The sequence below is a fragment of the Haliaeetus albicilla genome, unplaced genomic scaffold (genome assembly GCF_947461875.1).
Source record: "Haliaeetus albicilla unplaced genomic scaffold, bHalAlb1.1 scaffold_34, whole genome shotgun sequence".
Taxonomy (NCBI): Eukaryota; Metazoa; Chordata; class Aves; order Accipitriformes; family Accipitridae; genus Haliaeetus; species Haliaeetus albicilla.
This window is the reverse complement of record NW_027212433.1, coordinates 1899024-1918148: the sequence shown is the minus strand read 5'-3', so window position 1 is coordinate 1918148 and position 19125 is coordinate 1899024.

Here is a 19125-nt window from a genome sequence, read left to right as displayed (position 1 = left end):
AGAAGGAACATCTCACGGTGCGCATCCTCGGCAGAGCCTGTTCCCGAAAAGGCAAACGTCCGGCTCCTTGTCCCACACGGAAGGTGGCAGCCCGGAAAGCTGTTGCTGGTCTTCACCTTCCCCCTGCAGCCTATTCACAGGCACAACAGGTTTTGGGATCTCTGCTTGCCCAGAGAAGGAACATCTCACGGTGCGCATCCTCGGCAGAGCCTGTTCCCGAAAAGGCAAACGTCCGGCTCCTTGTCCCACACGGAAGGTGGCAGCCCTGAAAGCTCTTGCTGGTCTTCACCTTCCCCCTGCAGCCTATTCACAGGCACAACAGGTTTTGGGATCTCTGCTTGCCCAGAGAAGGAACATCTCACGGTGCGCATCCTCGGCAGAGCCTGTTCCCGAAAAGGCAAACGTCCGGCTCCTTGTCCCACACGGAAGGTGGCAGCCCTGAAAGCTCTTGCTGGTCTTCACCTTCCCCGTGCAGCCTATTCACAGGTACAACAGGTTTTGGGATCTGTGCTTGCCCAGAGAAGGAACATCTCACGGTGCGCATCCTCGGCAGAGCCTGTTCCCGAAAAGGCAAACGTCCGGCTCCTTGTCCCACACGGAAGGTGGCAGCCCTGAAAGCTCTTGCTGGTCTTCACCTTCCCCCTGCAGCCTATTCACAGGCACAACAGGTTTTGGGATCTGTGCTTGCCCCAAGACGCAATCTCTCACGGTGCGCATCCTCGGCAGAGCCTGTTCCCGAAAAGGCAAACGTCCGGCTCCTTGTCCCACACGGAAGGTGGCAGCCCGGAAAGCTCTTGCTGGTCTTCACCTTCCCCCTGCAGCCTATTCACAGGCACAACAGGTTTTGGGATCTGTGCTTGCCCAGAGAAGGAACATCTCACGGTGCGCATCCTCGGCAGAGCCTGTTCCCGAAAAGGCAAACGTCCGGCTCCTTGTCCCACACGGAAGGTGGCAGCCCGGAAAGCTGTTGCTGGTCTTCACCTTCCCCCTGCAGCCTATTCACAGGCACAACAGGTTTTGGGATCTCTGCTTGCCCAGAGAAGGAACATCTCACGGTGCGCATCCTCGGCAGAGCCTGTTCCCGAAAAGGCAAACGTCCGGCTCCTTGTCCCACACGCAAGGTGGCAGCCCGGAAAGCTCTTGCTGGTCTTCACCTTCCCCCTGCAGCCTATTCACAGGCACAACAGGTTTTGGGATCTCTGCTTGCCCAGAGAAGGAACATCTCACGGTGCGCATCCTCGGCAGAGCCTGTTCCCGAAAACGCAAACGTCCGGCTCCTTGTCCCACACGGAAGGTGGCAGCCCTGAAAGCTCTTGCTGGTCTTCACCTTCCCCCTGCAGCCTATTCACAGGCACAACAGGTTTTGGGATCTCTGCTTGCCCAGAGAAGGAACATCTCACGGTGCGCATCCTCGGCAGAGCCTGTTCCCGAACAGGCAAACGTCCGGCTCCTTGTCCCACACGGAAGGTGGCAGCCCTGAAAGCTGTTGCTGGTCTTCACCTTCCCCCTGCAGCGTATTCACAGGCACAACCGCACTGGGAATCTCTGCTTTCCCAGAGACGCAATCTCTCACGGTGCGCATCCTCGGCAGAGCCTGTTCCCGAAAAGGCAAACGTCCGGCTCCTTGTCCCACACGGAAGGTGGCAGCCCTGAAAGCTCTTGCTGCTCTTCACCTTCCCCGTGCAGCCTATTCACAGGCACAACCGCACTGGGAATCTCTGCTTTCCCAAAGACGCAATCCCTCACGGTGCGCATCCTCGGCAGAGCCTGTTCCCGAAAAGGCAAACGTCCGGCTCCTTGTCCCACACGGAAGGTGGCAGCCCGGAAAGCTCTTGCTGGTCTTCACCTTCCCCCTGCAGCCTATTCACAGGCACAACAGGTTTTGGGATCTGTGCTTGCCCAGAGAAGGAACATCTCACGGTGCGCATCCTCGGCAGAGCCTGTTCCCGAAAAGGCAAACGTCCGGCTCCTTGTCCCACACGGAAGGTGGCAGCCCTGAAAGCTCTTGCTGGTCTTCACCTTCCCCCTGCAGCCTATTCACAGGCACAACAGGTTTTGGGATCTGTGCTTGCCCAGAGACGGAACATCTCACGGTGCGCATCCTCGGCAGAGCCTGTTCCCGAAAAGGCAAACGTCCGGCTCCTTGTCCCACACGGAAGGTGGCAGCCCTGAAAGCTCTTGCTGGTCTTCACCTTCCCCGTGCAGCCTATTCACAGGCACAACCGCACTGGGAATCTCTGCTTTCCCAAAGACGCAATCCCTCACGGTGCGCATCCTCGGCAGAGCCTGTTCCCGAAAAGGCAAACGTCCGGCTCCTTGTCCCACACGGAAGGTGGCAGCCCTGAAAGCTCTTGCTGGTCTTCACCTTCCCCCTGCAGCCTATTCACAGGCACAACAGGTTTTGGGATCTCTGCTTGCCCAGAGAAGGAACATCTCACGGTGCGCATCCTCAGCAGAGCCTGTTCCCGAAAAGGCAAACGTCCGGCTCCTTGTCCCACACGGAAGGTGGCAGTCCTGAAAGCTCTTGCTGGTCTTCACCTTCCCCCTGCAGCCTATTCACAGGCACAACCGCACTGGGAATCTCTGCTTTCCCAGAGACGCAATCTCTCACGGTGCGCATCCTCGGCAGAGCCTGTTCCCGAAAAGGCAAACGTCCGGCTCCTTGTCCCACACGGAAGGTGGCAGCCCTGAAAGCTGTTGCTGGTCTTCACCTTCCCCCTGCAGCCTATTCACAGGCACAACCGCACTGGGAATCTCTGCATTCCCAGAGACGCAATCTCTCACGGTGCGCATCCTCGGCAGAGCCTGTTCCCGAAAAGGCAAACGTCCGGCTCCTTGTCCCACACGGAAGGTGGCAGCCCGGAAAGCTGTTGCTGGTCTTCACCTTCCCCCTGCAGCCTATTCACAGGCACAACAGGTTTTGGGATCTGTGCTTGCCCAGAGAAGGAACATCTCACGGTGCGCATCCTCGGCAGAGCCTGTTCCAGAACAGGCAAACGTCCGGCTCCTTGTCCCACACGGAAGGTGGCAGCCCTGAAAGCTCTTGCTGGTCTTCACCTTCCCCGTGCAGCCTATTCTCAGGCACAACAGGTTTTGGGATCTGTGCTTGCCCAGAGACGGAACATCTCACGGTGCGCATCCTCGGCAGAGCCTGTTCCCGAAAAGGCAAACGTCCGGCTCCTTGTCCCACACGGAAGGTGGCAGCCCTGAAAGCTCTTGCTGGTCTTCACCTTCCCCGTGCAGCCTATTCACAGGCACAACCGCACTGGGAATCTTTGCTTTCCCAAAGACGCAATCCCTCACGGTGCGCATCCTCGGCAGAGCCTGTTCCCGAAAAGGCAAACGTCCGGCTCCTTGTCCCACACGGAAGGTGGCAGCCCTGAAAGCTCTTGCTGGTCTTCACCTTCCCCCTGCAGCCTATTCACAGGCACAACAGGTTTTGGGATCTCTGCTTGCCCAGAGAAGGAACATCTCACGGTGCACATCCTCAGCAGAGCCTGTTCCCGAAAAGGCAAACGTCCGGCTCCTTGTCCCACACGGAATGTGGCAGTCCTGAAAGCTCTTGCTGGTCTTCACCTTCCCCCTGCAGCCTATTCACAGGCACAACCGCACTGGGAATCTCTGCTTTCCCAGAGACGCAATCTCTCACGGTGCGCATCCTCGGCAGAGCCTGTTCCCGAAAAGGCAAACGTCCGGCTCCTTGTCCCACACGGAAGGTGGCAGCCCTGAAAGCTGTTGCTGGTCTTCACCTTCCCCCTGCAGCCTATTCACAGGCACAACCGCACTGGGAATCTCTGCATTCCCAAAGACGCAATCTCTCACGGTGCGCATCCTCGGCAGAGCCTGTTCCCGAAAAGGCAAACGTCCGGCTCCTTGTCCCACACGGAAGGTGGCAGCCCGGAAAGCTGTTGCTGGTCTTCACCTTCCCCCTGCAGCCTATTCACAGGCACAACAGGTTTTGGGATCTGTGCTTGCCCAGAGAAGGAACATCTCACGGTGCGCATCCTCGGCAGAGCCTGTTCCAGAACAGGCAAACGTCCGGCTCCTTGTCCCACACGGAAGGTGGCAGCCCTGAAAGCTCTTGCTGGTCTTCACCTTCCCCCTGCAGCCTATTCACAGGCACAACCGCACTGGGAATCTCTGCTTACCCAGAGACGCAATCTCTCACGGTGCGCATCCTCGGCAGAGCCTGTTCCCGAAAAGGCAAACGTCCGGCTCCTTGTCCCACACGGAAGGTGGCAGCCCTGAAAGCTCTTGCTGGTCTTCACCTTCCCCCTGCAGCCTATTCACAGGCACAACCGCACTGGGAATCTCTGCTTTCCCAAAGACGCAATCCCTCACGGTGCGCATCCTCGGCAGAGCCTGTTCCCGAAAAGGCAAACGTCCGGCTCCTTGTCCCACACGGAAGGTGGCAGCCCTGAAAGCTCTTGCTGGTCTTCACCTTCCCCGTACAGCCTATTCACAGGCACAACAGGTTTGGGGATCTGTGCTTGCCCAGAGAAGGAACATCTCACGGTGCGCATCCTCGGCAGAGCCTGTTCCCGAAAAGGCAAACGTCCGGCTCCTTGTCCCACACGGAAGGTGGCAGCCCTGAAAGCTCTTGCTGCTCTTCACCTTCCCCGTGCAGCCTATTCACAGGCACAACAGGTTTTGGGATCCCTGCTTTCCCAGAGACGCAATCTCTCACGGTGCGCATCCTCGGCAGAGCCTGTTCCCGAAAAGGCAAACGTCCGGCTCCTTGTCCCACACGGAAGGTGGCAGCCCTGAAAGCTCTTGCTGGTCTTCACCTTCCCCCTGCAGCCTATTCACAGGCACAACAGGTTTTGGGATCTGTGCTTGCCCAGAGACGGAACATCTCACGGTGCGCATCCTCGGCAGAGCCTGTTCCCGAAAAGGCAAATGTCCGGCTCCTTGTCCCACACGGAAGGTGGCAGCCCTGAAAGCTCTTGCTGGTCTTCACCTTCCCCCTGCAGCCTATTCACAGGCACAACAGGTTTTGGGATCTGTGCTTGCCCAGAGAAGGAACATCTCACGGTGCGCATCCTCGGCAGAGCTTGTTCCCAAAAAGGCAAACGTCCGGCTCCTTGTCCCACACGGAAGGTGGCAGCCCTGAAAGCTCTTGCTGGTCTTCACCTTCCCCCTGCAGCCTATTCACAGGCACAACAGGTTTTGGGATCTGTGCTTGCCCAGAGAAGGAACATCTCACGGTGCGCATCCTCGGCAGAGCCTGTTCCCGAAAAGGCAAACGTCCGGCTCCTTGTCCCACACGGAAGGTGGCAGCCCTGAAAGCTCTTGCTGGTCTTCACCTTCCCCGTGCAGCCTATTCACAGGCACAACAGGTTTTGGGATCTCTGCTTGCCCAGAGAAGGAACATCTCACGGTGCGCATCCTCGGCAGAGCCTGTTCCCGAAAAGGCAAACGTCCGGCTCCTTGTCCCACACGGAAGGTGGCAGCCCTGAAAGCTCTTGCTGGTCTTCACCTTCCCCCTGCAGCCTATTCACAGGCACAACAGGTTTTGGGATCTCTGCTTGCCCAGAGAAGGAACATCTCACGGTGCGCATCCTCAGCAGAGCCTGTTCCCGAAAAGGCAAACGTCCGGCTCCTTGTCCCACACGGAAGGTGGCAGCCCTGAAAGCTCTTGCTGGTCTTCACCTTCCCCCTGCAGCCTATTCACAGGCACAACAGGTTTTGGGATCTGTGCTTGCCCAGAGAAGGAACATCTCACGGTGCGCATCCTCGGCAGAGCCTGTTCCCGAAAAGGCAAACGTCCGGCTCCTTGTCCCACACGGAAGGTGGCAGCCCTGAAAGCTCTTGCTGGTCTTCACCTTCCCCCTGCAGCCTATTCACAGGCACAACAGGTTTTGGGATCTCTGCTTGCCCAGAGAAGGAACATCTCACGGTGCGCATCCTCGGCAGAGCCTGTTCCCGAAAAGGCAAACGTCCGGCTCCTTGTCCCACACGGAAGGTGGCAGCCCTGAAAGCTCTTGCTGGTCTTCACCTTCCCCCTGCAGCCTATTCACAGGCACAACAGGTTTTGGGATCTGTGCTTGCCCAGAGAAGGAACATCTCACGGTGCGCATCCTCGGCTGAGCCTGTTCCCGAAAAGGCAAACGTCCGGCTCCTTGTCCCACACGGAAGGTGGCAGCCCGGAAAGCTGTTGCTGGTCTTCACCTTCCCCCTGCAGCCTATTCACAGGCACAACAGGTGTGGGGATCTCTGCTTGCCCAGAGAAGGAACATCTCACGGTGCGCATCCTCGGCAGAGCCTGTTCCCGAAAAGGCAAACGTCCGGCTCCTTGTCCCACACGGAAGGTGGCAGCCCTGAAAGCTCTTGCTGGTCTTCACCTTCCCCCTGCAGCCTATTCACAGGCACAACAGGTTTTGGGATCTCTGCTTGCCCAGAGAAGGAACATCTCACGGTGCGCATCCTCGGCAGAGCCTGTTCCCGAACAGGCAAACGTCCGGCTCCTTGTCCCACACGGAAGGTGGCAGCCCTGAAAGCTGTTGCTGGTCTTCACCTTCCCCCTGCAGCCTATTCACAGGCACAACCGCACTGGGAATCTCTGCTTTCCCAGAGACGCAATCTCTCACGGTGCGCATCCTCGGCAGAGCCTGTTCCCGAAAAGGCAAACGTCCGGCTCCTTGTCCCACACGGAAGGTGGCAGCCCTGAAAGCTGTTGCTGGTCTTCACCTTCCCCGTGCAGCCTATTCACAGGCACAACCGCACTGGGAATCTCTGCTTTCCCAAAGACGCAATCCCTCACGGTGCGCATCCTCGGCAGAGCCTGTTCCCGAAAAGGCAAACGTCCGGCTCCTTGTCCCACACGGAAGGTGGCAGCCCTGAAAGCTCTTGCTGGTCTTCACCTTCCCCCTGCAGCCTATTCACAGGCACAACAGGTTTTGGGATCTCTGCTTGCCCAGAGAAGGAACATCTCACGGTGCGCATCCTCAGCAGAGCCTGTTCCCGAAAAGGCAAACGTCCGGCTCCTTGTCCCACACGGAATGTGGCAGTCCTGAAAGCTCTTGCTGGTCTTCACCTTCCCCCTGCAGCCTATTCACAGGCACAACCGCACTGGGAATCTCTGCTTTCCCAGAGACGCAATCTCTCACGGTGCGCATCCTCGGCAGAGCCTGTTCCCGAAAAGGCAAACGTCCGGCTCCTTGTCCCTCACGGAAGGTGGCAGCCCTGAAAGCTGTTGCTGGTCTTCACCTTCCCCCTGCAGCCTATTCACAGGCACAACCGCACTGGGAATCTCTGCATTCCCAAAGACGCAATCTCTCACGGTGCGCATCCTCGGCAGAGCCTGTTCCCGAAAAGGCAAACGTCCAGCTCCTTGTCCCACACGGAAGGTGGCAGCCCGGAAAGCTCTTGCTGGTCTTCACCTTCCCCATGCAGCCTATTCACAGGCACAACAGGTTTTGGGATCTCTGCTTGCCCAGAGAAGGAACATCTCACGGTGCGCATCCTCGGCAGAGCCTGTTCCCGAACAGGCAAACGTCCGGCTCCTTGTCCCACACGGAAGGTGGCAGCCCTGAAAGCTCTTGCTGGTCTTCACCTTCCCCCTGCAGCCTATTCACAGGCACAACCGCACTGGGAATCTCTGCTTACCCAGAGACGCAATCTCTCACGGTGCGCATCCTCGGCAGAGCCTGTTCCCGAAAAGGCAAACGTCCGGCTCCTTGTCCCACACGGAAGGTGGCAGCCCTGAAAGCTCTTGCTGGTCTTCACCTTCCCCCTGCAGCCTATTCACAGGCACAACCGCACTGGGAATCTCTGCTTTCCCAAAGACGCAATCCCTCACGGTGCGCATCCTCGGCAGAGCCTGTTCCCGAAAAGGCAAACGTCCGGCTCCTTGTCCCACACGGAAGGTGGCAGCCCGGAAAGCTCTTGCTGGTCTTCACCTTCCCCCTGCAGCCTATTCACAGGCACAACAGGTTTGGGGATCTGTGCTTGCCCAGAGAAGGAACATCTCACGGTGCGCATCCTCGGCAGAGCCTGTTCCCGAAAAGGCAAACGTCCGGCTCCTTGTCCCACACGGAAGGTGGCAGTCCTGAAAGCTCTTGCTGGTCTTCACCTTCCCCCTGCAGCCTATTCACAGGCACAACAGGTTTTGGGATCCCTGCTTTCCCAGAGACGCAATCCCTCACGGTGCGCATCCTCGGCAGAGCCTGTTCCCGAAAAGGCAAACGTCCGGCTCCTTGTCCCACACGGAAGGTGGCAGCCCTGAAAGCTCTTGCTGCTCTTCACCTTCCCCGTGCAGCCTATTCACAGGCACAACAGGTTTTGGGATCTCTGCTTGCCCAGAGACGGAACATCTCACGGTGCGCATCCTCGGCAGAGCCTGTTCCCGAAAAGGCAAACGTCCGGCTCCTTGTCCCACACGGAAGGTGGCAGCCCTGAAAGCTCTTGCTGGTCTTCACCTTCCCCCTGCAGCCTATTCACAGGCACAACAGGTTTTGGGATCTGTGCTTGCCCAGAGAAGGAACATCTCACGGTGCGCATCCTCGGCAGAGCTTGTTCCCAAAAAGGCAAACGTCCGGCTCCTTGTCCCACACGGAAGGTGGCAGCCCTGAAAGCTCTTGCTGGTCTTCACCTTCCCCCTGCAGCCTATTCACAGGCACAACAGGTTTTGGGATCTCTGCTTGCCCAGAGAAGGAACATCTCACGGTGCGCATCCTCGGCAGAGCCTGTTCCCGAAAAGGCAAACGTCCGGCTCCTTGTCCCACACGCAAGGTGGCAGCCCTGAAAGCTGTTGCTGGTCTTCACCTTCCCCCTGCAGCCTATTCACAGGCACAACAGATTTTGGGATCTGTGCTTGCCCAGAGAAGGAACATCTCACGGTGCGCATCCTCGGCAGAGCCTGTTCCCGAAAAGGCAAACGTCCGGCTCCTTGTCCCACACGGAAGGTGGCAGCCCTGAAAGCTCTTGCTGGTCTTCACCTTCCCCCTGCAGCCTATTCACAGGCACAACAGGTTTTGGGATCTGTGCTTGCCCAGAGAAGGAACATCTCACGGTGCGCATCCTCGGCAGAGCCTGTTCCCGAAAAGGCAAACGTCCGGCTCCTTGTCCCACACGCAAGGTGGCAGCCCTGAAAGCTGTTGCTGGTCTTCACCTTCCCCCTGCAGCCTATTCACAGGCACAACAGGTTTTGGGATCTGTGCTTGCCCAGAGACGGAACATCTCACGGTGCGCATCCTCGGCAGAGCCTGTTCCCGAAAAGGCAAACGTCCGGCTCCTTGTCCCACACGGAAGGTGGCAGCCCTGAAAGCTGTTGCTGGTCTTCACCTTCCCCCTGCAGCCTATTCACAGGCACAACCGCACTGGGAATCTCTGCTTTCCCAGAGACGCAATCTCTCACGGTGCGCATCCTCGGCAGAGCCTGTTCCAGAAAAGGCAAACGTCCGGCTCCTTGTCCCACACGGAAGGTGGCAGCCCTGAAAGCTCTTGCTGGTCTTCACCTTCCCCCTGCAGCCTATTCACAGGCACAACAGGTTTTGGGATCTGTGCTTGCCCAGAGAAGGAACATCTCACGGTGCGCATCCTCGGCAGAGCCTGTTCCCGAAAAGGCAAACGTCCGGCTCCTTGTCCCACACGGAAGGTGGCAGTCCTGAAAGCTCTTGCTGGTCTTCACCTTCCCCGTGCAGCCTATTCACAGGCACAACAGGTTTTGGGATCCCTGCTTTCCCAGAGACGCAATCCCACACGGTGCGCATCCTCGGCAGAGCCTGTTCCCGAAAAGGCAAACGTCCGGCTCCTTGTCCCACACGGAAGGTGGCAGCCCTGAAAGCTCTTGCTGGTCTTCACCTTCCCCCTGCAGCCTATTCACAGGCACAACAGGTTTTGGGATCTCTGCTTGCCCAGAGAAGGAACATCTCACGGTGCGCATCCTCGGCAGAGCCTGTTCCCGAAAAGGCAAACGTCCGGCTCCTTGTCCCACACGCAAGGTGGCAGCCCTGAAAGCTCTTGCTGGTCTTCACCTTCCCCCTGCAGCCTATTCACAGGCACAACAGGTTTTGGGATCCCTGCTTTCCCAGAGAAGGAACATCTCACGGTGCGCATCCTCGGCAGAGCCTGTTCCCGAAAAGGCAAATGTCCGGCTCCTTGTCCCACACGGAAGGTGGCAGCCCTGAAAGCTCTTGCTGGTCTTCACCTTCCCCCTGCAGCCTATTCACAGGCACAACAGGTTTTGGGATCTGTGCTTGCCCAGAGAAGGAACATCTCACGGTGGGCATGCTCGGCAGAGCTTGTTCCCAAAAAGGCAAACGTCCGGCTCCTTGTCCCACACGGAAGGTGGCAGTCCTGAAAGCTCTTGCTGGTCTTCACCTTCCCCCTGCAGCCTATTCACAGGCACAACAGGTTTTGGGATCTCTGCTTGCCCAGAGAAGGAACATCTCACGGTGCGCATCCTCGGCAGAGCCTGTTCCCGAAAAGGCAAACGTCCGGCTCCTTGTCCCACACGGAAGGTGGCAGCCCGGAAAGCTCTTGCTGGTCTTCACCTTCCCCCTGCAGCCTATTCACAGGCACAACAGGTTTTGGGATCTGTGCTTGCCCAGAGAAGGAACATCTCACGGTGCGCATCCTCGGCAGAGCCTGTTCCCGAAAAGGCAAACGTCCGGCTCCTTGTCCCACATGGAAGGTGGCAGCCCTGAAAGCTCTTGCTGGTCTTCACCTTCCCCCTGCAGCCTATTCACAGGCACAACAGGTTTTGGGATCTGTGCTTGCCCAGAGAAGGAACATCTCACGGTGCGCATCCTCGGCAGAGCCTGTTCCAGAACAGGCAAACGTCCGGCTCCTTGTCCCACACGGAAGGTGGCAGCCCGGAAAGCTGTTGCTGGTCTTCACCTTCCCCCTGCAGCCTATTCACAGGCACAACCACACTGGGAATCTCTGCTTTCCCAGAGACGCAATCTCTCACGGTGCGCATCCTCGGCAGAGCCTGTTCCAGAAAAGGCAAACGTCCGGCTCCTTGTCCCACACGGAAGGTGGCAGCCCTGAAAGCTCTTGCTGGTCTTCACCTTCCCCGTGCAGCCTATTCACAGGCACAACCGCACTGGGAATCTCTGCTTGCCCAAAGACGCAATCCCTCACGGTGCGCATCCTCGGCAGAGCCTGTTCCCGAAAAGGCAAACGTCCGGCTCCTTGTCCCACACGGAAGGTGGCAGCCCTGAAAGCTCTTGCTGGTCTTCACCTTCCCCCTGCAGCCTATTCACAGGCACAACAGGTTTTGGGATCTCTGCTTGCCCAGAGACGGAACATCTCACGGTGCGCATCCTCGGCAGAGCCTGTTCCCGAAAAGGCAAACGTCCGGCTCCTTGTCCCACACGGAAGGTGGCAGCCCGGAAAGCTGTTGCTGGTCTTCACCTTCCCCCTGCAGCCTATTCACAGGCACAACAGGTTTTGGGATCTGTGCTTGCCCAGAGAAGGAACATCTCACGGTGCGCATCCTCGGCAGAGCCTGTTCCCGAAAAGGCAAACGTCCGGCTCCTTGTCCCACACGGAAGGTGGCAGCCCTGAAAGCTCTTGCTGGTCTTCACCTTCCCCCTGCAGCCTATTCACAGGCACAACAGGTTTTGGGATCTCTGCTTGCCCAGAGAAGGAACATCTCACGGTGCGCATCCTCGGCAGAGCCTGTTCCCGAAAAGGCAAACGTCCGGCTCCTTGTCCCACACGGAAGGTGGCAGCCCTGAAAGCTCTTGCTGGTCTTCACCTTCCCCCTGCAGCCTATTCACAGGCACAACAGGTTTTGGGATCTCTGCTTGCCCAGAGAAGGAACATCTCACGGTGCGCATCCTCGGCAGAGCCTGTTCCCGAAAAGGCAAACGTCCGGCTCCTTGTCCCACACGGAAGGTGGCAGCCCTGAAAGCTCTTGCTGGTCTTCACCTTCCCCCTGCAGCCTATTCACAGGAACAACCGCACTGGGAATCTCTGCTTTCCCAAAGACGAAATCCCTCACGGTGCGCATCCTCGGCAGAGCCTGTTCCCGAAAAGGCAAACGTCCGGCTCCTTGTCCCACACGGAAGGTGGCAGCCCTGAAAGCTCTTGCTGCTCTTCACCTTCCCCGTGCAGCCTATTCACAGGCACAACAGGTTTTGGGATCTCTGCTTGCCCAGAGACGCAATCTCTCATGGTGCGCATCCTCGGCAGAGCCTGTTCCCGAAAAGGCAAACGTCCGGCTCCTTGTCCCACACGGAAGGTGGCAGCCCTGAAAGCTCTTGCTGCTCTTCACCTTCCCCGTGCAGCCTATTCACAGGCACAACAGGTTTTGGGATCTGTGCTTGCCCAGAGACGGAACATCTCACGGTGCGCATCCTCGGCAGAGCCTGTTCCCGAAAAGGCAAACGTCCGGCTCCTTGTCCCACACGGAAGGTGGCAGCCCTGAAAGCTCTTGCTGGTCTTCACCTTCCCCCTGCAGCCTATTCACAGGCACAACAGGTTTTGGGATCTCTGCTTGCCCAGAGAAGGAACATCTCACGGTGCGCATCCTCGGCAGAGCTTGTTCCCAAAAAGGCAAACGTCCGGCTCCTTGTCCCACACGGAAGGTGGCAGCCCTGAAAGCTCTTGCTGGTCTTCACCTTCCCCCTGCAGCCTATTCACAGGCACAACAGGTTTTGGGATCTGTGCTTGCCCAGAGAAGGAACATCTCACGGTGCGCATCCTCGGCAGAGCCTGTTCCCGAAAAGGCAAACGTCCGGCTCCTTGTCCCACACGGAAGGTGGCAGCCCGGAAAGCTCTTGCTGGTCTTCACCTTCCCCCTGCAGCCTATTCACAGGCACAACAGGTTTTCGGATCTCTGCTTGCCCAGAGAAGGAACATCTCACGGTGCGCATCCTCGGCAGAGCCTGTTCCCGAAAAGGCAAACGTCCGGCTCCTTGTCCCACACGGAAGGTGGCAGCCCTGAAAGCTCTTGCTGGTCTTCACCTTCCCCCTGCAGCCTATTCACAGGCACAACAGGTTTTGGGATCTGTGCTTGCCCAGAGACGGAACATCTCACGGTGCGCATCCTCGGCAGAGCCTGTTCCCGAAAAGGCAAATGTCCGGCTCCTTGTCCCACACGGAAGGTGGCAGCCCTGAAAGCTCTTGCTGGTCTTCACCTTCCCCCTGCAGCCTATTCACAGGCACAACAGGTTTTGGGATCTGTGCTTGCCCAGAGACGGAACATCTCACGGTGCGCATCCTCGGCAGAGCCTGTTCCAGAACAGGCAAACGTCCGGCTCCTTGTCCCACACGGAAGGTGGCAGCCCTGAAAGCTCTTGCTGGTCTTCACCTTCCCCCTGCAGCCTATTCACAGGCACAACCGCACTGGGAATCTCTGCTTTCCCAGAGACGCAATCTCTCACGGTGCGCATCCTCGGCAGAGCCTGTTCCAGAAAAGGCAAACGTCCGGCTCCTTGTCCCACACGGAAGGTGGCAGCCCTGAAAGCTCTTGCTGGTCTTCACCTTCCCCCTGCAGCCTATTCACAGGCACAACAGGTTTTGGGATCTGTGCTTGCCCAGAGAAGGAACATCTCACGGTGCGCATCCTCGGCAGAGCCTGTTCCCGAAAAGGCAAACGTCCGGCTCCTTGTCCCACACGGAAGGTGGCAGTCCTGAAAGCTCTTGCTGGTCTTCACCTTCCCCGTGCAGCCTATTCACAGGCACAACAGGTTTTGGGATCCCTGCTTTCCCAGAGACGCAATCCCACACGGTGCGCATCCTCGGCAGAGCCTGTTCCCGAAAAGGCAAACGTCCGGCTCCTTGTCCCACACGGAAGGTGGCAGCCCTGAAAGCTCTTGCTGGTCTTCACCTTCCCCCTGCAGCCTATTCACAGGCACAACAGGTTTTGGGATCTCTGCTTGCCCAGAGAAGGAACATCTCACGGTGCGCATCCTCGGCAGAGCCTGTTCCCGAAAAGGCAAACGTCCGGCTCCTTGTCCCACACGCAAGGTGGCAGCCCTGAAAGCTCTTGCTGGTCTTCACCTTCCCCCTGCAGCCTATTCACAGGCACAACAGGTTTTGGGATCCCTGCTTTCCCAGAGAAGGAACATCTCACGGTGCGCATCCTCGGCAGAGCCTGTTCCCGAAAAGGCAAATGTCCGGCTCCTTGTCCCACACGGAAGGTGGCAGCCCTGAAAGCTCTTGCTGGTCTTCACCTTCCCCCTGCAGCCTATTCACAGGCACAACAGGTTTTGGGATCTGTGCTTGCCCAGAGAAGGAACATCTCACGGTGGGCATGCTCGGCAGAGCTTGTTCCCAAAAAGGCAAACGTCCGGCTCCTTGTCCCACACGGAAGGTGGCAGTCCTGAAAGCTCTTGCTGGTCTTCACCTTCCCCCTGCAGCCTATTCACAGGCACAACAGGTTTTGGGATCTCTGCTTGCCCAGAGAAGGAACATCTCACGGTGCGCATCCTCGGCAGAGCCTGTTCCCGAAAAGGCAAACGTCCGGCTCCTTGTCCCACACGGAAGGTGGCAGCCCGGAAAGCTCTTGCTGGTCTTCACCTTCCCCCTGCAGCCTATTCACAGGCACAACAGGTTTTGGGATCTGTGCTTGCCCAGAGAAGGAACATCTCACGGTGCGCATCCTCGGCAGAGCCTGTTCCCGAAAAGGCAAACGTCCGGCTCCTTGTCCCACATGGAAGGTGGCAGCCCTGAAAGCTCTTGCTGGTCTTCACCTTCCCCCTGCAGCCTATTCACAGGCACAACAGGTTTTGGGATCTGTGCTTGCCCAGAGAAGGAACATCTCACGGTGCGCATCCTCGGCAGAGCCTGTTCCAGAACAGGCAAACGTCCGGCTCCTTGTCCCACACGGAAGGTGGCAGCCCGGAAAGCTGTTGCTGGTCTTCACCTTCCCCCTGCAGCCTATTCACAGGCACAACCACACTGGGAATCTCTGCTTTCCCAGAGACGCAATCTCTCACGGTGCGCATCCTCGGCAGAGCCTGTTCCAGAAAAGGCAAACGTCCGGCTCCTTGTCCCACACGGAAGGTGGCAGCCCTGAAAGCTCTTGCTGGTCTTCACCTTCCCCGTGCAGCCTATTCACAGGCACAACCGCACTGGGAATCTCAGCTTTCCCAAAGACGCAATCCCTCACGGTGCGCATCCTCGGCAGAGCCTGTTCCCGAAAAGGCAAACGTCCGGCTCCTTGTCCCACACGGAAGGTGGCAGCCCTGAAAGCTCTTGCTGGTCTTCACCTTCCCCCTGCAGCCTATTCACAGGCACAACAGGTTTTGGGATCTCTGCTTGCCCAGAGACGGAACATCTCACGGTGCGCATCCTCGGCAGAGCCTGTTCCCGAAAAGGCAAACGTCCGGCTCCTTGTCCCACACGGAAGGTGGCAGCCCGGAAAGCTGTTGCTGGTCTTCACCTTCCCCCTGCAGCCTATTCACAGGCACAACAGGTTTTGGGATCTGTGCTTGCCCAGAGAAGGAACATCTCACGGTGCGCATCCTCGGCAGAGCCTGTTCCCGAAAAGGCAAACGTCCGGCTCCTTGTCCCACACGGAAGGTGGCAGCCCTGAAAGCTCTTGCTGGTCTTCACCTTCCCCCTGCAGCCTATTCACAGGCACAACAGGTTTTGGGATCTCTGCTTGCCCAGAGAAGGAACATCTCACGGTGCGCATCCTCGGCAGAGCCTGTTCCCGAAAAGGCAAACGTCCGGCTCCTTGTCCCACACGGAAGGTGGCAGCCCTGAAAGCTCTTGCTGGTCTTCACCTTCCCCCTGCAGCCTATTCACAGGCACAACAGGTTTTGGGATCTCTGCTTGCCCAGAGAAGGAACATCTCACGGTGCGCATCCTCGGCAGAGCCTGTTCCCGAAAAGGCAAACGTCCGGCTCCTTGTCCCACACGGAAGGTGGCAGCCCTGAAAGCTCTTGCTGGTCTTCACCTTCCCCCTGCAGCCTATTCACAGGAACAACCGCACTGGGAATCTCTGCTTTCCCAAAGACGAAATCCCTCACGGTGCGCATCCTCGGCAGAGCCTGTTCCCGAAAAGGCAAACGTCCGGCTCCTTGTCCCACACGGAAGGTGGCAGCCCTGAAAGCTCTTGCTGCTCTTCACCTTCCCCGTGCAGCCTATTCACAGGCACAACAGGTTTTGGGATCTCTGCTTGCCCAGAGACGCAATCTCTCATGGTGCGCATCCTCGGCAGAGCCTGTTCCCGAAAAGGCAAACGTCCGGCTCCTTGTCCCACACGGAAGGTGGCAGCCCTGAAAGCTCTTGCTGCTCTTCACCTTCCCCGTGCAGCCTATTCACAGGCACAACAGGTTTTGGGATCTGTGCTTGCCCAGAGACGGAACATCTCACGGTGCGCATCCTCGGCAGAGCCTGTTCCCGAAAAGGCAAACGTCCGGCTCCTTGTCCCACACGGAAGGTGGCAGCCCTGAAAGCTCTTGCTGGTCTTCACCTTCCCCCTGCAGCCTATTCACAGGCACAACAGGTTTTGGGATCTCTGCTTGCCCAGAGAAGGAACATCTCACGGTGCGCATCCTCGGCAGAGCTTGTTCCCAAAAAGGCAAACGTCCGGCTCCTTGTCCCACACGGAAGGTGGCAGCCCTGAAAGCTCTTGCTGGTCTTCACCTTCCCCCTGCAGCCTATTCACAGGCACAACAGGTTTTGGGATCTGTGCTTGCCCAGAGAAGGAACATCTCACGGTGCGCATCCTCGGCAGAGCCTGTTCCCGAAAAGGCAAACGTCCGGCTCCTTGTCCCACACGGAAGGTGGCAGCCCTGAAAGCTGTTGCTGGTCTTCACCTTCCCCCTGCAGCCTATTCACAGGCACAACAGGTTTTGGGATCTGTGCTTGCCCAGAGAAGGAACATCTCACGGTGCGCATCCTCGGCAGAGCCTGTTCCCGAAAAGGCAAACGTCCGGCTCCTTGTCCCACACGGAAGGTGGCAGCCCTGAAAGCTCTTGCTGGTCTTCACCTTCCCCCTGCAGCCTATTCACAGGCACAACAGGTTTTGGGATCTGTGCTTGCCCAGAGACGGAACATCTCACGGTGCGCATCCTCGGCAGAGCCTGTTCCCGAAAAGGCAAATGTCCGGCTCCTTGTCCCACACGGAAGGTGGCAGCCCTGAAAGCTCTTGCTGGTCTTCACCTTCCCCCTGCAGCCTATTCACAGGCACAACAGGTTTTGGGATCTGTGCTTGCCCAGAGACGGAACATCTCACGGTGCGCATCCTCGGCAGAGCCTGTTCCAGAACAGGCAAACGTCCGGCTCCTTGTCCCACACGGAAGGTGGCAGCCCTGAAAGCTCTTGCTGGTCTTCACCTTCCCCCTGCAGCCTATTCACAGGCACAACCGCACTGGGAATCTCTGCTTTCCCAGAGACGCAATCTCTCACGGTGCGCATCCTCGGCAGAGCCTGTTCCAGAAAAGGCAAACGTCCGGCTCCTTGTCCCACACGGAAGGTGGCAGCCCTGAAAGCTCTTGCTGGTCTTCACCTTCCCCCTGCAGCCTATTCACAGGCACAACAGGTTTTGGGATCTGTGCTTGCCCAGAGAAGGAACATCTCACGGTGCGCATCCTCGGCAGAGCCTGTTCCCGAAAAGGCAAACGTCCGGCTCCTTGTCCCACACGGAAGGTGGCAGTCCTGAAAGCTCTTGCTGGTCTTCACCTTCCCCGTGCAGCCTATTCACAGGCACAACAGGTTTTGGGATCCCTGCTTTCCCAGAGACGCAATCCCACACGGTGCGCATCCTCGGCAGAGCCTGTTCCCGAAAAGGCAAACGTCCGGCTCCTTGTCCCACACGGAAGGTGGCAGCCCTGAAAGCTCTTGCTGGTCTTCACCTTCCCCCTGCAGCCTATTCACAGGCACAACAGGTTTTGGGATCTCTGCTTGCCCAGAGAAGGAACATCTCACGGTGCGCATCCTCGGCAGAGCCTGTTCCCGAAAAGGCAAACGTCCGGCTCCTTGTCCCACACGCAAGGTGGCAGCCCTGAAAGCTCTTGCTGGTCTTCACCTTCCCCCTGCAGCCTATTCACAGGCACAACAGGTTTTGGGATCCCTGCTTTCCCAGAGAAGGAACATCTCACGGTGCGCATCCTCGGCAGAGCCTGTTCCCGAAAAGGCAAATGTCCGGCTCCTTGTCCCACACGGAAGGTGGCAGCCCTGAAAGCTCTTGCTGGTCTTCACCTTCCCCCTGCAGCCTATTCACAGGCACAACAGGTTTTGGGATCTGTGCTTGCCCAGAGAAGGAACATCTCACGGTGGGCATGCTCGGCAGAGCTTGTTCCCAAAAAGGCAAACGTCCGGCTCCTTGTCCCACACGGAAGGTGGCAGTCCTGAAAGCTCTTGCTGGTCTTCACCTTCCCCCTGCAGCCTATTCACAGGCACAACAGGTTTTGGGATCTCTGCTTGCCCAGAGAAGGAACATCTCACGGTGCGCATCCTCGGCAGAGCCTGTTCCCGAAAAGGCAAACGTCCGGCTCCTTGTCCCACACGGAAGGTGGCAGCCCGGAAAGCTCTTGCTGGTCTTCACCTTCCCCCTGCAGCCTATTCACAGGCACAACAGGTTTTGGGATCTGTGCTTGCCCAGAGAAGGAACATCTCACGGTGCGCATCCTCGGCAGAGCCTGTTCCCGAAAAGGCAAACGTCCGGCTCCTTGTCCCACATGGAAGGTGGCAGCCCTGAAAGCTCTTGCTGGTCTTCACCTTCCCCCTGCAGCCTATTCACAGGCACAACAGGTTTTGGGATCTGTGCTTGCCCAGAGAAGGAACATCTCACGGTGCGCATCCTCGGCAGAGCCTGTTCCAGAACAGGCAAACGTCCGGCTCCTTGTCCCACACGGAAGGTGGCAGCCCGGAAAGCTGTTGCTGGTCTTCACCTTCCCCCTGCAGCCTATTCACAGGCACAACCACACTGGGAATCTCTGCTTTCCCAGAGACGCAATCTCTCACGGTGCGCATCCTCGGCAGAGCCTGTTCCAGAAAAGGCAAACGTCCGGCTCCTTGTCCCACACGGAAGGTGGCAGCCCTGAAAGCTCTTGCTGGTCTTCACCTTCCCCGTGCAGCCTATTCACAGGCACAACCGCACTGGGAATCTCAGCTTTCCCAAAGACGCAATCCCTCACGGTGCGCATCCTCGGCAGAGCCTGTTCCCGAAAAGGCAAACGTCCGGCTCCTTGTCCCACACGGAAGGTGGCAGCCCTG